The following is a 16,564-nucleotide window of genomic DNA, read 5'->3' on the forward strand; positions in this document are numbered from 1 at the left end:
ATTATCAGGTTTGTTTCATCGTCATTATTTTATTGTTCTAATTATTTCATTTCAATGTATGTGTTTTTATCGACCATTAGGTTCCGTTCAAAGATCTGCTAATTATTTCATTTCCATGTATGTGTTTCTAATTATTTCATTTCCATCTTCTTTGGCGTCCTTGAGACGGATCGAGCATGTTTTAGCGATTAGGGTTTGGAGAATATATTGAGATAATGGAAATGCATGTTAGTTGAGATAATGCAATGTATTTATACTAATGTGTGGGTTGAGTTGTTTTTTAATTAATATATATGTTAGGAAGTTGTGCCATATATGTTAGGAAGTTGTGCCATAATCAGATCTTGATGATGAGTGATAGATCTATGGAGTTGAAAAAATGGAAGCAAATCAAACAAGCATAACTCAACACTTTCAAAATGATCATTTCATTTAATTTTAAACCAAATACATTACAAAGAATTATCGAAATCAAAAGATGTATAATAAGCGGAACAACCCGGTTAAGCGTAAAAACGCTTCTCAACCCGCCACCAATCACGCCACTCGGTATACCGCTAACTTCGGGTCATTGGCTTCATATTTTGCAATAACAGATTGAATATATGCAAGGACACGACTTGCATGTGGAGATAAGGTTGGAAGAGTACAACTCAACATATCTCTTTTGACCAAGTTCGAGTATCGGCCGACGAGGGTATGAAGATGATGATGATGATGAGGCTTTGTTGACAAGCCGGACCGCTTCACGCCTCTTAATCCAATAATTCCGTTGATGTTCAAGGGATGCTTTGATTAATGGGTGTTGATCGGCGGAAGCTTGGCGAGAACCTTCCCATCATCTTCAATCGTTTGTGTAAGCCATTCTTCGTTGTTGATAAAATTAGGGTTCATTGCCATGTTGTTTCAATTAATGAATGTTAGTAAAGGATGCTTTAATATGTTAGTAAAGGATGCTTTAATATTTATAGCTAGTAATATTTAATTTTTTTATTTTTTATTTTTTAAGAACAAACAACAACGGTTATTTATAAATAACCCGTTGTTATAACTTTCCCCCCAAAATTGAGTCACACTTTCCACAACGGGTTTTTATACTTAAAACCGTTGTTAATATTTTTAACAACGGTTTCCTTAAAAAAACCAACCGTTGTTAAAACCTTTTACAACGGACGCTTTAACAACGTCCGCTTTTTTATATAACAACGGTTTTTGACCGTTGTTATAGGTTGTATCTGTAGTAGTGAATTCCTCTTTTGCTATTGAGTTGGTATTAATTCTCTCCTTATTTTCATTTGTTTACATTTTGTTCTTCCTTCAAGTTTGTTTGATTGTTTATGTTAAAATTGTTGTTGTTGTTTGTTTGTGGTTGTTATTTTCATCATTGTTCTTCTTTTCATTGTTCATCTTTCCTTTGGTTCTCTTTAATTTGTTCATACTTGGATAGTTGTCCTCAAAGACTTAATCTTTGAGTTGATTTGGTTAAAGATTGTGTCTTTTAGTTTAATCAACCTTGTTATAAGATTAAATCATCTTTCTTTACAACTATTGTTGGATTGTTGCATGTTTAGTAGTAAAATCCATCTTCCACCCATGTTTGTGTTCAAAGTTTCCATCTTTGTTGTTTATCTTGCTATTAAGAACATGATTAGTGAGTAGTCTCCTTCTAGGACTCGGTTTGACCCGATGTGGGTAATTTCACTAACTAATTATCATTAAGGGCTAATTTTGTGGGGGAAATTGGTGAGGGTAGTTTAGAGGAATTTCATGTTTAAGGTTTGGTTCTTGGGTATTGTCGGCTCTTGACCCTTGACCACCAACGAGAGTTGGTTAGGTTGTTAGTTGGATATTTGGGAACCGACCCTTGTCACCGACTAAGGTTGAGACCGAAAGGGAGAACCGAGGAAAGGTGCCTCTAGATTAGTGTTTGAAATCGAACCTCGAGAGAGGGAGTGGGATGACCCGGAATACGATGAGGGTTTAATGACCTTGACCATTTACTTGACCTCCTTGGGAAAATGCATGTTCTTGGGGTTGTCGGGTTTTGAGTTGGGGATACCGGCTTTCGAACCCGAGAGGGGGGTTAGCCGGGGTAGCTAGTGTCCTATTTCGAACCCGAGAGGGAGGTCTTAGGCGAATTAGAGCCATCTCCCCCTCACCTACTTACCCCTTTTGATTAGCCTAGACGATTAGTATGTGGAATTACTCATGTTCATGGTCGGACCGAGTTCTAGTCCTTCTCTTTATTTGATCTATCCCTTATCTTTTAGTTTGTTCTTGTCTTGCCTAGTTTATAGTCTTTTAATTGGTTAGTTTAGTGCTAGTTTGTTACCCCCACCTTTGTTATCTATCGACTTAGCTAAGCTCAAGAATATAGACAATTAGTATTCACCCCTACTCCTTGTGGATCGACCCTCTAGAGTGTACAACGATAAAATCGTGCACTTGCGAGGTTTAACTTGAGACCATCAAGTTTTTGGCGCCGTTGCCGGGGAGTACGGCTTGATATTAATCGTTTTTGTTCTAGTTTAGACTAAGTCCTTTGTTACTAATCCTTTCTTTCAAGTGCTTAGGTCTTTTGCATGAGTAGGCGACGAAGACGAGGTCAACCGATATATCAACTTGACCGCGAAATTGAAGCCACGGCAAGAAGACTTAATTCTCTAAGAAGAAGGGGTTTACTTGATATTCCACCTATTGAAGAAGTTAATCACCAAGAAGCTACCGAAGTTTTTGAAAATCCTTTTGGGGTTTTAGAAGAAGAACCTAACACCATGGGTGATCCGGTTCCGATAAGAGACACTATGGCTCCTAAGCACATAGTCAATCCAAGCATCCAAAGGCCACGAATTCAAGCTAATAACTTTGAGATTAAAAATGCCTTGCTCAACCTTGTTCAAGACAACCAATTTGGAGGAGGTCCCTTGGAGAACCCAAATGATCATCTAAATGATTTCCTTGAAAATTGTGATATGTACAAATCAAATGGGGTTTTCGATGACGCGGTTCGCCTTAGGTTGTTCCCCCGTTCTCGTAGGGGTTCGGCCAAGGATTGGTTGAAGAATTGTGACCCGGATTCCTTCAAGACATGGGATGAGTTGGCTTCGGCATTTTTGAACAAGTATTTCCCACCCTCAAGAACGGCCAAAGTCAAGAATGAACTACAAAGCTTTACTCAAGAAGAGGATGAGACATTATATGAGGCATGGGAACGGTATAAGAAGCTCCAACGGTTATGCCCTCACCATGGCATCTCCGAGGCCGAGCTAGTGAACAATTTTTACAAAGGGTTGACTCAAGAGCTTAGACTTTCATTGGATGCGGGATCGGGAAAAGGTGCCTTAGACATTTTGGGGCATAAAGCGGCAAAGGAATTAATTGAGGAGATGGCCTCAAGAACTATGGAATGGGGAAGTGATAGGCAAATGAGGAAGGGCAAGAGCAAAGATTCTAATTCGGTTTTGAATGTGGAGGTTAAGGGCATGCTAGATGAACTCACCCAACAAGTTGCTTTGCTAAATTCAAAACCTAAAGGCTCCGATATGAGGCAAGTCTTGTCTTGTGAGTTGTGTGGTGAACAAGGGCACACTCCCATTGGGTGTCCCTTGATTGCACCCCTCTAAGAGGAATGCTATGAGCAAGCAAATGGAGTTTGGGAATCAACTAGTGCAAGGCAAGGGTTCAACAATAATAGCAACAACCAATTTGTCAATGGAAAAAGAACTCACCCTTTCTTATCTTATGCTTCACAAAACATTCAAAATCTCACCACTTCCCAACCACAACAACAACAAAGGTTCAATTAAAACTCTCAATTCCAAAGACAAATTCCACCCGGTTTCCAAGGGAAACAATTCATCACCCAAAACCAACAACCATTTGGGGGTTTCAAGGGGCAAAATTTCAATCAACAACAAACCCAAAATTTCCAACCACAAAACCAAAACTTCCAAACCCCTCAAAAACCATCTTGGGAACAAGCCTTTGAACAATTGGTTATTGCAAATCAAAAATCCGACTCAAAGCTTGATAACCACATTGCCTCACAAAACCGGGTGAATGATGAAATACGGGCATCACAAAAGGCTACGGAAACTCATGTGGCCCAAATTTCTCAACAATTGAGTCAATTGGCTCAAAATCCGGGGAAGTTTCCGGGTAATACGGTTAACCCAAGGGAGATGAATGCGGTATTTTTGAGGAGTGGGAAGCAATTGGAGGAGATTGAGAAATCTCCTAAGTGGAAGAGAAAGAGGGTGACTAATGAAGTTGTGAAAGAGCACCCGGTTGAGATTGTGAAAGAAGATGAGATTGTGGTGGAGAAGTCTAAAGAGGTGGAGATGGTTGATCCTCCAAAGCAAGATGAGCCTATTGCAACTAAGGCCAAAGAATGTACTCCACCACCAAGGGAGTATGTAGCACCGGTGCCCTTTCCACAAAGGCTTGCAAGGCCTAGAATTGAAAAGAAATATGAGAAGTTTGTTGAGATCTTGAAGGGAATGAATGTCACTATTCCTTTCCTTGATATGATTACCGAAATTCCATCTTATGGCAAGTTTCTTAAGGAACTTGTCACCTTGAAGAAGAAGAATGGAGAGGTGCAAACCATCAACCTCTCCAAGGAATGTAGTGCTATTCTTACTCACACCAACAAGCTTCCAAACAAGTTAGAAGACCCGGGTAGCTTCTCAATCCCTTATTCTATCCAAGGGGTGGCTATTAAGAGAGCATTGTGTGATTTGGTGGCTAGTGTGAGCCTCATGCCACTTTCAATCTTCAAGAGGCTTGATTTGGGAGATTTGAAACCAACTAGAGTTTCACTTCAACTTGCCGATCGTTCGGTCAAATTTCCCATTGGTGTGATTGAAGATGTACCCTTGGTTGTTGGGAAGCTTGTCATACCTTGTGATTTCTTTGTTATGGATATGCCCGAGGATTACAATGTGCCTATTATTTTGGGGCGGCCTTGTCTTGCTACCGGTGGAGCTATGATCGATGTAAAGAGTGGCAAGTTGTCTTTACAAGTGGGTGAAGATAGAGTGGAATTTGAACTCCACAAGTCCATGGAAGCTCCATCTCTAGGTGACACTTGTTGCATCGTAGACATTCTTGAGAATCCCATGGAGGAGCATGACCCAAAAGCTTCCTCTATGGATCCTTTGGAAACTTGTCTTGTTAGTGGGTATGAGGTCGATGACAAAGATGTTGAGACTCTTGCATATGTATGGATGTTGGATTCGGCTCCTATTCATGAACAAGCTCCCAAATTTGAACTGTTGGAAGTCGGTAAGAAGGAGGAGAGTTCCACGCCTCCTCCTACGGTTGAACTTAAACCTCTTCCCTCTTCTTTGAAGTATGAATTTCTAGGTGACAATTCCACTTTTCCCGTCATCATCAATAGTGCACTTGATGACACCCAAACCTCAAAACTCATTTCTTTGCTCAAGAGGTTCAAGGGTGTCCTTGGGTACACTATTGGTGACCTCAAGGGGATTAGTCCCTCTTTGTGTACTCATAAAATTCTTCTTGAAAATGAGGATGCGTCCTCAATTGAGCCACAAAGAAGGCTTAACCCCATCATGAAAGAGGTTGTAAGGAAAGAAGTCCTTAAGCTACTTGACGCGGGCATTATCTATCCTATTTCGGATAGTAGGTGGGTAAGCCCGGTTCATGTAGTTCCCAAAAAGGGAGGCATGACGGTAGTGCGAAATGACAAGAATGAATTGATTCCTACAAGGACGGTAACCGGGTGGAGAATGTGCGTGGACTATAGGAAGTTGAACAAATCCACCCGGAAGGATCACTTTCCCTTACCGTTCATGGATCAAATGCTAGAAAGATTAGCTCAACACAACTATTTTTGCTTCTTGGATGGCTATTCGGGATTTTTCCAAATCCCTATCCATCCAAGTGACCAAGAAAAGACCACCTTTACTTGCCCATTTGGCACCTATGCATATAGGAGGATGCCATTTGGGCTATGTAATGCTCCCTCTACCTTTCAAAGAGCTATGATGTCGATTTTCTCCGATTTCATTGAACAAGAAATGGAAGTTTTCATGGATGATTTCTCGGTTGTTGGGAAAAGTTTTGAAAGTTGTTTAATGAATTTGGAGAAAGTTTTGAGCAAGTGTCAAGAGTCTAACCTTGTGCTTAATTGGGAGAAGTGCCATTTCATGGTACAAGAAGGTGTTATGTTGGGGCACATAGTGTCCAACCATGGCATAGAAGTTGATAAGGCTAAGATAGAGGTCATTGCTAGTCTCCCACCCTCCACCAATGTCAAGGGGGTGAGAAGTTTCCTTGGACATGCGGGATTTTATCGCCGCTTCATCAAGGACTTCTCTAAGATTGCGAGACCTTTGACCGAGTTGTTAGCCAAAGATACTCCTTTCGTGTTCTCTAACCGATGTCTTGATGCTTTTAATAGGTTGAAGGAAGCCTTGACAAGTGCTCCGATTATACAACCTCCGGATTGGAGCTTGCCGTTTGAGTTAATGTGCGATGCGAGCGATCATGCCTTGGGCGCGGTTTTAGGCCAAAGGAAGGATGGAAAGGTGCATGCAATTCATTATGCAAGCAAAACTCTTGATGATGCTCAAACAAATTACTCAACAACGGAAAAGGAGCTCTTGGCCGTGGTCTTTGCAATGGAGAAGTTCCGGACCTATTTGGTGGGAGCTAAGGTTATAGTGTTCACCGATCATGTTGCTTTGAGACACTTGCTCATCAAGAAGGAGTCCAAGCCTCGATTGATTAGGTGGATACTTCTTCTCCAAGAGTTTGATATGGAAATTAGGGATAGGAAAGGAGTTGAAAATGTGGTGGCCGACCATTTATCTCGGCTCATCAACCTCAATGTTGACAATGGGCTTCCTATCAATGATTACTTACCCGATGACCACTTGTTGTCCCTAAGCTTGGGTGAAGCACCGTGTTATGCGGATATAGTGAATTATTTGGTCTCCGGGATAATCCCATATGATTATGATTCACATAAGAAGAAGAAATTCTTTCATGATCTAAGGCAATATTTTTGGGATGAGCCTTGTTTATACAAATCTTGTGCGGATGGGATAATCCGGAGATGCATTCCAAGTGAAGAGGTGAAGCCGATAATTTCACATTGCCATGATATGCCAAGTGGAGGGCATGGTAGTTCAAGAAAGACCGCCGCAAGGGTGCTCCAATGCGGTTTTTATTGGCCTTCCCTATTCCATGATGTGGCGACCTACGTCAAGGGGTGTGATAAGTGTCAACGCAGCGGCAATATTTCAAGGAGGCATGAGATGCCAATGAACTACATTCTAGAGGTAGAGTTGTTTGATGTATGGGGAATTGACTATCAAGGTCCTTTCCCATCGTCCAATGGATATGAGTACATACTCGTTGCGGTGGATTATGTGAGTAAATGGGTTGAAGCTATCCCAACAAAAACTTGTGATGCAAAGTCGGTGACAAAACTCATGGAAACTATCATATTTCCAAGGTTTGGTGTTCCAAGAATTGTGATTAGTGATCGTGGGAATCATTTTCGGGAAAGGACTCTTGATGCTCTACTTAAGAAACATGGGGTGCAACATAGGCGGAGTCTTGCCTACCACCCACAAGCTAACGGCCAAGCCGAGATCTCTAACCGCGAGATCAAGATGATTCTTGAGAAGACCGTGAGCCGGTCAAGGAAAGATTGGTCAACCAAGCTCAATGATGCATTGTGGGCTTACCGGACCGCTTTCAAAACACCGATAGGAACCTCACCGTTCCGGTTGGTGTACGGGAAGCCTTGTCATTTGCCGGTCGAGTTGGAGCATAAGGCGCATTGGGCAACCCGACTCCTTAACTTCGACTTGAAGAGCGCCGGAGAGAAGCGACTACTTGACATAAATGAGCTTGAAGAGTTTAGGCTAGAGGCTTATGAGAGCTCTAGATTGTATAAGGAGAGGACCAAAAGATTCCATGACAAGGCTATAATTCGGAGAGAGTTCAAGGAGGGAGAGTTGGTTCTCCTCTTTAACTCAAGGTTCAAGTTGTTTGCGGGGAAGCTCAAGTCTAAGTGGTCGGGACCCTTCACCGTGGTCCGAGTCTTTCCACATGGTGCGATTGAAATATCCGATGGAGATCAATCCTTCAAGGTAAACGGGCAAAGGCTCAAGCACTACGTTGCCGGAACCCCTATCATAAAGAATGTGAGCTCCATCGCTACCTCGCTTCCAAATTATTGATTGTGATTTTTAACTCCGTCGAGCCTACGACATAAAACAAGGGCGCTTCATGGGAGGCAACCCATGCATCTTTGTATATAGCTTGCATTCTAGACTAGTAGTGAGAGATTTGGAGTCGTATTTTGTCTATTTGGATTGGTGACGGAGGTCACTTTTGAAGAACACAAGCATTATTTTCGTTGACCCGAAATCCCGATATCATGCGTCGGAGTAGTTGTGGAAAACACGAATCCCGGGGTCAATGAAAAAGCTCGAATCCCGAGTTGAAGATAAATTGAGCAAATTGGAAGAAGACAACGAAAAATAGCTGAGTGTTGTGTTTTACCGGTGGACCGGCAGCCGGTTGGTCCACCGGTAGCGAGGCCAAACCAAATTGTTGAAAAATTGAAGTAATGGTGTGTTTTGCCGGTAGGCCGGCAGCCGGCTCACCGGCAGAACACACCTGCCAAAGCTGAACACACGAAGAATTGATGATGAGGAGTGTGTTTTGCCGGCAGGCCGGCAGCCGGCAGGCCGGCAGCCGGCCCACCGGCAGCCGGCCCACCGGCAGAACACACCTGATGACTTGGAAGAATTTGAAAAATTGGTGAAGAGGAGTGTTTTGCCGGTAGGCCGGCAGCCGGCTCACCGGCAAAGGCACTCATTCCTTGAAGCTGGGAAGTTGATTTTTTAGTGAGGAGTGTGTTTCGCCGGTAGGCCGGCAGCCGGCTCACCGGCAGAACACACCTGGCATATGGGAAAATTAATTGAGGAGAGTGATTTGCCGGTGGACCGGCAGCCGGTTGGTCCACCGGTAGCGAGGTCAAAATTTTGGGGGAAAAATTCGAAAAATTAGAAAAAGGGAGAATGTGTTTTACCGGCAGACCGGCTGCCGGTTCGCCAACCGGCAAAACACACCCGCAGAACACAAATTAAAACACGAGACACCCCTTTTCCCAAATCATTTCTTCATTTCTCCTTCATCTTTCCTCCTTATTTTTCCCCCTTTCTAACCCTAACTCCCTCAAATCTCAATCAAACTTCCCTCAACCTTCACCAATCTCCTCCAATCATCAAGATGGCCGGAAGAAGAACAAGAGCAGATATAGCAAGGGACCAAGCGGCATTGATTGCTCAAGCGGCAACTGATACATACCCCGATCCGGACTTTCCTACAGTCGAGTTTGCCACACCAACTCAGAAGGGTAAGTTTATTCTCTTCAAAAATCGTCCCCTCACCCCTACTAAGTTTCTTCATCATCCGTCTTTGTCTACCCTTGGGATTGCTAGGGAGACGGAAGCTTTATTTACGGGGTGTGGTATGAGGGGGATATTTACAATGCATGAGTATACTTACCCTCGCATTACTTGGGAATTTTTGAGTAGTCTTAAGATTACCAAACACCGGCCATATTTTGCTAGTGATGCGGGTGCGTCGGGACCCGGTGGTGGTTTCACGGGAGGAGATAGCGGTGTGATGAATATGAGTGGGGATTTCAAGGGAGGTTTCCCGGGTGTCGGCGGTAGTGGAGGTAATTTCACCTTCAACCCCGAGGATTTGATTCAAAGCTCCGACTTTACTACCGGAGATAACAATGATGAAGATTATGATGATGAGATGGGGTCTTAGTCCCCGAGTTGATGGCTTATTATCCTCCCTTTTCAATCCAAAGCCTTTGGTATGCTCCTCATATTCAATCCAAATGACAAGTACGATCTCTCCCTTTTATCCAAATTCTCTCCTTCACGTTTAATTTTTCGCACGCATTTAGTTGATAATTCATTTAGTTGCATTCATATAGGATTACATTAGATTTCCAATTTGTATTATATTGTCACATTTAGTAATTGCATTCACTTAGCATAACTTGCATTGTCATTTAAATTTTGCATATAGAACAGAGCATGCATTGCATTTTCAAAATAAAAAAAAAACCAACTAAAAATTGAAAAATGATAAAAAAAAAAAACAGCAAAAACATGTTATTTTATTTCACTAAATTGCCCTCCCATGTCTATAAATAAGTGTGGGGAGGGCCTAAAAAAAACAAAAACATGTCTTTTAGTTTGAATTCCCTCCACACATTTATTTCCATTTGGAAATGATGTAAATAAATAAGTGTGGGGAGGGAGTTCTTATATCAAAAATCAACAAAAATATGTCTTTTTAATTTTTCAAAACCAAAAATCACAAAAATATGTTATTTTCCCTTTGAAAAATCAAAAAATCAAAAAAAATATGTTCCTTTCTTTTTCTTATTCACTCCCTATGCTTTTGTCCATTGAGGACAATGTACATCTCAAGTGTGGGGAGGGAAATATCCACTCTTATGAATATTTGTTTATAATTGTAAATGTTTATAAATTAGATAAAATGCCTAAAAATTGAAAAATTTCTGAAAAATTCAAAAAAATTGCATTGTATATATATGTTTTGTCTAACCTTTGGCATGGCACATTGACCACTTGAGGCAAAAAGGAGCTAGAAGACCGCTTGGTATAATCCTTCCTACCTCTCGCTCCTTTAACTATTCTTTCTTTTTGGTATCTTGGATATTTTGAAGGAGAATGGGAATTTTGTTGCTTTGGGTGTCTCCTTGGGAGACCGTTTGGAATTTTGGTGTTGATGTGCTGCTAGGATTAGCCAATTTGTTGCACGTTTCATTTCATGTTTGTGTAAAATTCCGCATGCATTTGTTCACATGTAAATACATGTTGCATTTCTTTCTTTTTGCATTGAGTTTGTATATAAATATTTAAGGAAGAACATGGTCAAGGAAGGGAACCAAGTACCCCCATGATGAACTTATGTGCCCAATTGTGCCTTTCCCCTCCTCGTGACTCGCACCCGTGGCCTCTTAGTTAGCCGAGGAAGGAGGGCTTGACCAATGAGTTTAGACCGATCTTGTGAGACCTAGGGCCGTAGACTAGACCTTTGGCTCGACTTAGCTACTCAAAGGTAAGGGTAGAGCCTCCTAGGGTCGGTACATTCATACCCCGCCCTCATCTAGGTTTGAGAGTAGGCCTCCTCGCGAGGCGTGTCACATCATTACGCATAAGTGTGTCGCATCGTCCTTAGACCATGAAATTGCATTACATTTTTGTGCATATGATATGAAGCAAAAATCAGTTTTTAAAAACCTCACATAGCCAAATAGCCTCGTTTTCTCCCCTACATTGTTTCCCTTTTTAATTCACCCCCTTTGAGCTTAGCCTTTTCATTTGGCAAACCCACCTAAATAGCTACATTCCCATAACCACCCTTCCCTAATCAAGAATTGGTTGGTTTTTGTAGTTGTGTTGTAGGAGGTGATTTGGGTCGTGACGGTGGATGGCTTGCACGTCCACTTGGGTCGGATTTCGATGTAAATTTGGTTTTGTATATAAATAAGAGGTTTTGAAAAAGAAATGAAAAGCAAAATAGAAAAGTGAAAAAGTCATGAAAAATCAAAAAAAAATGAGTTGTGTTGTATATATTTGTTTGTTGTCAAGAAAAAAAAAAAAAAAAAAAAAAAGAGAGAAAAAGGCAAAGCAACACCCCTCCACATCAATAAATGGGGTAGAAAAAGCCATTGCTAAATAAAAAGGGGCAAATTGATGTTTTTCCAAATATGAGTCGGGTTTACACATTTTTTGCATGGCTTGGGAAACCGAGTCGTTGTTACGGTGTAGACGTTACCATTTGTTGAAATAAAAGGAGTTTTATCAAATTTTTCCTACTTGAGTTGGGTTTATGCAATTTTTGCATAGTTTTGGTCATCAATGCTATGTTAGGGCATAGACGTGTCTCATGTGTTGCAATAAGAGATGGGATGTGATGTGTCGACGATTCTTGATTTGAGCCCCACATGTCCAAACGGTGCTTGCACCAATCCCGTTTCGACCTACTCCTTAGCCCCGTTGTATCCCTTGCTTCATTTTTGTGTGCATTTTACCATTGTTTGCATTTCATTGGACATAGGACGGTTTTACACATTAGATTGCGGGCACGTTTTCGCTAGTTGAGTGATTTTGGTTACTTTTTGTCACAAAAATCACCTTGTTCTTTCATTGAGTGACGAGTGAAAACCGTGAGGATGTCGTTGCCTTGGTCCCCTTAGTCATGGGTCCTTTGGTTGAATCTTGTGTCGGTTTTGTAATTCTCGGCGGACTTGCCCTTTCTTCCCTTTCCCCGCTCTTGAATTTGTTTCTTGAGCATTGGTCACACAAGGGTTGCTTTTGTCACATTTAGGGGATTGGCACCTCAATTGGCACTTCGAGACAGTACTCCCAGACCAAGACCGTGTTTTGTTATTTGAAAAATTCGGCCACTTAGATGAGGAAAGTGGATCATTTTGTTAGATGCATTCTATTTGTTGATTACGTGCTTTCATGATGAATGTGTCGAAATTTTTGTAGCAAGACCCAACTTGCCTTGCAATAGGGCACTCTCCCCTCATGAGTGTCAAATTGTGAGTTGAAGGGGCGTTGAGTGCGCTAATACTCGATCGGCTTAAGTAGTAGTTTAGTTGAGTGATGCTTATATTGTGCATCCACTCTCCATATCTATCATAATAATGCTTTGTACATTTGGTTTTGGGACTTACTCGGGGACGAGTAAGGTTTAAGTGTGGGGAGGTTTGATATACGATTAATTTACTTCTAATTCCCCTCTTTCTTTTATGCATACCGACTCGTATCGAGTCGGTTTCGGGTGTTTTTCCTTGCATTTTGTGCCCAATGCCCGTACTTGTTACCTTGTGTATCCTTTTGTAGGAAACGATCCAAGTATAGAGAAATTGGGGCAAGAAAGGCACCCCATTGCCTTTACATGAAGAAGAGGTGAAGAAATGGTAAACATTGTGTTCTCACGGCGAGACCGCGGCACTGGTCTAGCCACCGCAGTAACACACCCCAGAGAATTACTTAAGAAGTTGAAGAAAAGCTGAAGACTGTGTTTTGCCGGCAGGCCGGCTACCGGCCCACCGGTAGAACACAGCTAGAGGATTTAATTGAAGAATTTGGTGAAAAACAAGCTTGACCTCGCTGCCGGTAGGAGCACCGGCAGCCGGTCAACCGGTATTACGCACCACAAAGAAGAAGAAGAAGTCCTGAAGAAGGTGTTTTGTCGGTAGGCCGGCAGCCGGCCCACCGGCAAAACACGAATGCCGGATATTTTAATTCCTTGCGCGGTTTTGCCGGTAGGAGCACCGGCCGCCGGTGCACCGGCAAAACGCAGCAGCAGCGAGATTTGGGCTTTTCTCTCTTTTTTTCCTCTTTTCTTCCTAATCTTGTACAAGCCTATAAATACCCCCTCTTAAACCCTTTTGTACACAGAACCCTAGATCCAGAATATTTCCCCTTTCAAGTTTAAAACTTTGTTAATCTCTTTGTTAATCTTTCCTTAATTAGAGAAGTTCTTCAATTAAATAGTGATTGAATTTGGGTTTGTAAGAAGATTGAAGGTTCTCCTTCTTTATTATTTCTATCCAAATTCCTCTTTTGCTATTGAGTTGTTATTAATTATCTCCTTATTTTCATTTGTTTATATTTTGTTCTTCCTTCAAGTTTGTTTGATTGTTTATGTTAAAATTGTTGTTGTTGTTTGTTTGTGGTTGTTATTTTCATCATTGTTCTTCTTTTCATTGTTCATCTTTCCTTTGGTTCTCTTTAATTTGTTCATACTTGGATAGTTGTCCTCAAAGACTTAATCTTTGAGTTGATTTGGTTAAAGATTGTGTCTTTTAGTTTAATCAACCTTGTTATAAGATGAAATCATCTTTCTTTACAACTATTGTTGGATTGTTGCATGTTTAGTAGTAAAATCCATCTTCCACCCATGTTTGTGTTCAAAGTTTCCATCTTTGTTGTTTATCTTGCTATTAAGAACATGATTAGTGAGTAGTCTCCTTCTAGGACTCGGTTTGACCCGATGTGGGTAATTTCACTAACTAATTATCATTAAGGGCTAATTTTGTGGGGGAAATTGGTGAGGGTAGTTTAGAGGAATTTCATGTTTAAGGTTTGGTTCTTGGGTATTGTCGGCTCTTGACCCTTGACCACCAACGAGAGTTGGTTAGGTTGTTAGTTGGATATTTGGGAACCGACCCTTGTCACCGACTAAGGTTGAGACCGAAAGGGAGAACCGAGGAAGGGTGCCTCTAGATTAGTGTTTGAAATCGACCCTCGAGAGAGGGAGTGGGATGACCCGGAATACGATGAGGGTTTAATGACCTTGACCATTTACTTGACCTCCTTGGGAAAATGCATGTTCTTGGGGTTGTCGGGTTTTGAGTTGGGGATACCGACTTTCGAACCCGAGAGGGGGGTTAGCCGGGGTAGCTAGTGTCCTATTTCGAACCCGAGAGGGAGGTCTTAGGCGAATTAGAGCCATCTCCCCCTCACCTACTTACCCCTTTTGATTAGCCTAGACAATTAGTATGTGGAATTACTCATGTTCATGGTCGGACCGAGTTCTAGTCCTTCTCTTTATTTGATCTATCCCTTATCTTTTAGTTTGTTCTTGTCTTGCCTAGTTTATAGTCTTTTAATTGGTTAGTTTAGTGCTAGTTTGTTACCCCCACCTTTGTTATCTATCGACTTAGCTAAGCTCAAGAATATAGACAATTAGTATTCACCCCTACTCCTTGTGGATCGACCCTCTAGAGTGTACAACGATAAAATCGTGCACTTGCGAGGTTTAACTTGAGACCATCAGTGGACTCTAAAGTAATTGTGCACACCGATCACACGGCATTGAGGCACTTGCTAATCAAGAAGGGGTCAAAACCACGCTTGATTCGGTGGATACTTTTGCTACAAGAGTTTGATATTGAAATTAGAGACAAGAAGGGTGTGGAAAATGTGGTAGCCGATCATCTTTCTCGGCTATTCCATGTCAAGGGTAAGGATGGATTGCCAATTGATGACTCCTTGCCGGATGATCAATTATTCGCACTTGCTTTAATGGATGTCCCTTGGTACGCGGATTATGTCAATTACTTGGTATCCGGGGTCATCCCACATGGTTATGACTCCCATAAGAGGAAGAAATTATTTCACGATCTTAAGCAATATTTTTGGGAAGAACCATGCCTTTACAAGTCTTGTGCGGATGGGATAATTAGAAGATGCATCCCGAACGAAGAAGTACAACCCATAATCTCTCATTGCCATGACATGCCAAGTGGAGGGCATGGTAGTTCACGAAAAACCGCCGCAAGGGTACTCCAATGTGGTTTCTTTTGGCCTTCCCTATTTCATGATGTGGCAACCTACGTCAAGGGGTGTGACAAATGCCAAAGAAGTGGTAACATTTCAAAGAGGCATGAAATGCCAATGAACTACATACTTGAAGTGGAGGTATTCGATGTATGGGGCATTGACTATCAAGGCCCTTTCCCCTCATCACATGGGAATGAGTATATCCTTGTTGCGGTGGACTACGTGAGCAAATGGATTGAAGCCATCCCAACAAAGACTTGTGACGCAAAATCGGTGACCAAACTCATGGAGACGATCATATTCCCAAGGTTTGGGGTTCCACGAATTGTGATTAGTGATCGTGGAACTCATTTTCGGAAAAGGACTCTTGATGCTCTACTTAAGAAACATGGGGTGCAACATAGGCGTAGTCTTACCTACCACCCACAAGCTAACGGCCAAGCCGAAATCTCTAACCGCGAGATCAAGATGATCCTTGAGAAGACCGTGAGCCGGTCAAGGAAAGATTGGTCAACCAAGCTCAATGATGCATTGTGGGCTTACCGGACCGCTTTCAAAACACCGATAGGAACTTCACCGTTCCGGTTGGTGTACGGGAAGCCTTGTCATTTGCCGGTCGAGTTGGAGCACAAGGCGCATTGGGCAATACGACTCCTTAACTTTGACTTGAAGAGCGCCGGAGAGAAGCGACTACTTGACATCAATGAAATTGAAGAATTTAGGCTAGAGGCTTATGAGAGCTCTAGATTGTATAAGGAGAGGACCAAAAGATTCCATGACAAGGCCATAATTCGGAGAGAGTTCAAGGAGGGAGAGTTGGTTCTCCTCTTTAACTCAAGGTTCAAGTTGTTTGCGGGGAAGCTCAAGTCTAAGTGGTCGGGACCCTTCATCGTGGTCTGAGTCTTTCCACATGGCGCGATTGAAATATCCGATGGAGATCAATCCTTCAAGGTAAACGGGCAAAGGCTCAAGCACTACGTTGCCGAAACCCCTATCATCAAGAATGTGAGCTCCATCGCTACCTATCTTCCAAATTATTGATTGTGATTCTTAACTCCGTCGAGCCTACGACATAAAACAAGGGCGCTACATGGGAGGCACCCCATGCAAGTTTGTAAATATCTTGCATTTAGGTAGAAAATGAGGAATTTTGGACGTAT

At 42.1% G+C, this 16,564-nt stretch overlaps 1 protein-coding gene and 1 non-coding gene across 2 annotated transcripts in view; one reads left to right on the forward strand and one right to left on the reverse strand.

Annotated features, from left to right (window-relative positions):
• The window catches only part of LOC141648531 (S-adenosyl-L-methionine:benzoic acid/salicylic acid carboxyl methyltransferase 3-like), a 39,367-nt gene that overhangs the window by 9,666 nt on the left and 13,137 nt on the right, over positions 1–16,564 (forward strand). The window lies entirely within an intron of this gene.
• LOC141650080 (small nucleolar RNA R71) lies at positions 3,147–3,253 on the reverse strand. The gene has a single exon (XR_012546142.1). It is a non-coding gene; the product is annotated as a small nucleolar RNA R71 (small nucleolar RNA).

Source organism: Silene latifolia, chromosome 3 (assembly GCF_048544455.1).
Source record: "Silene latifolia isolate original U9 population chromosome 3, ASM4854445v1, whole genome shotgun sequence".
NCBI classification, from domain to species: domain Eukaryota; kingdom Viridiplantae; phylum Streptophyta; class Magnoliopsida; order Caryophyllales; family Caryophyllaceae; genus Silene; species Silene latifolia.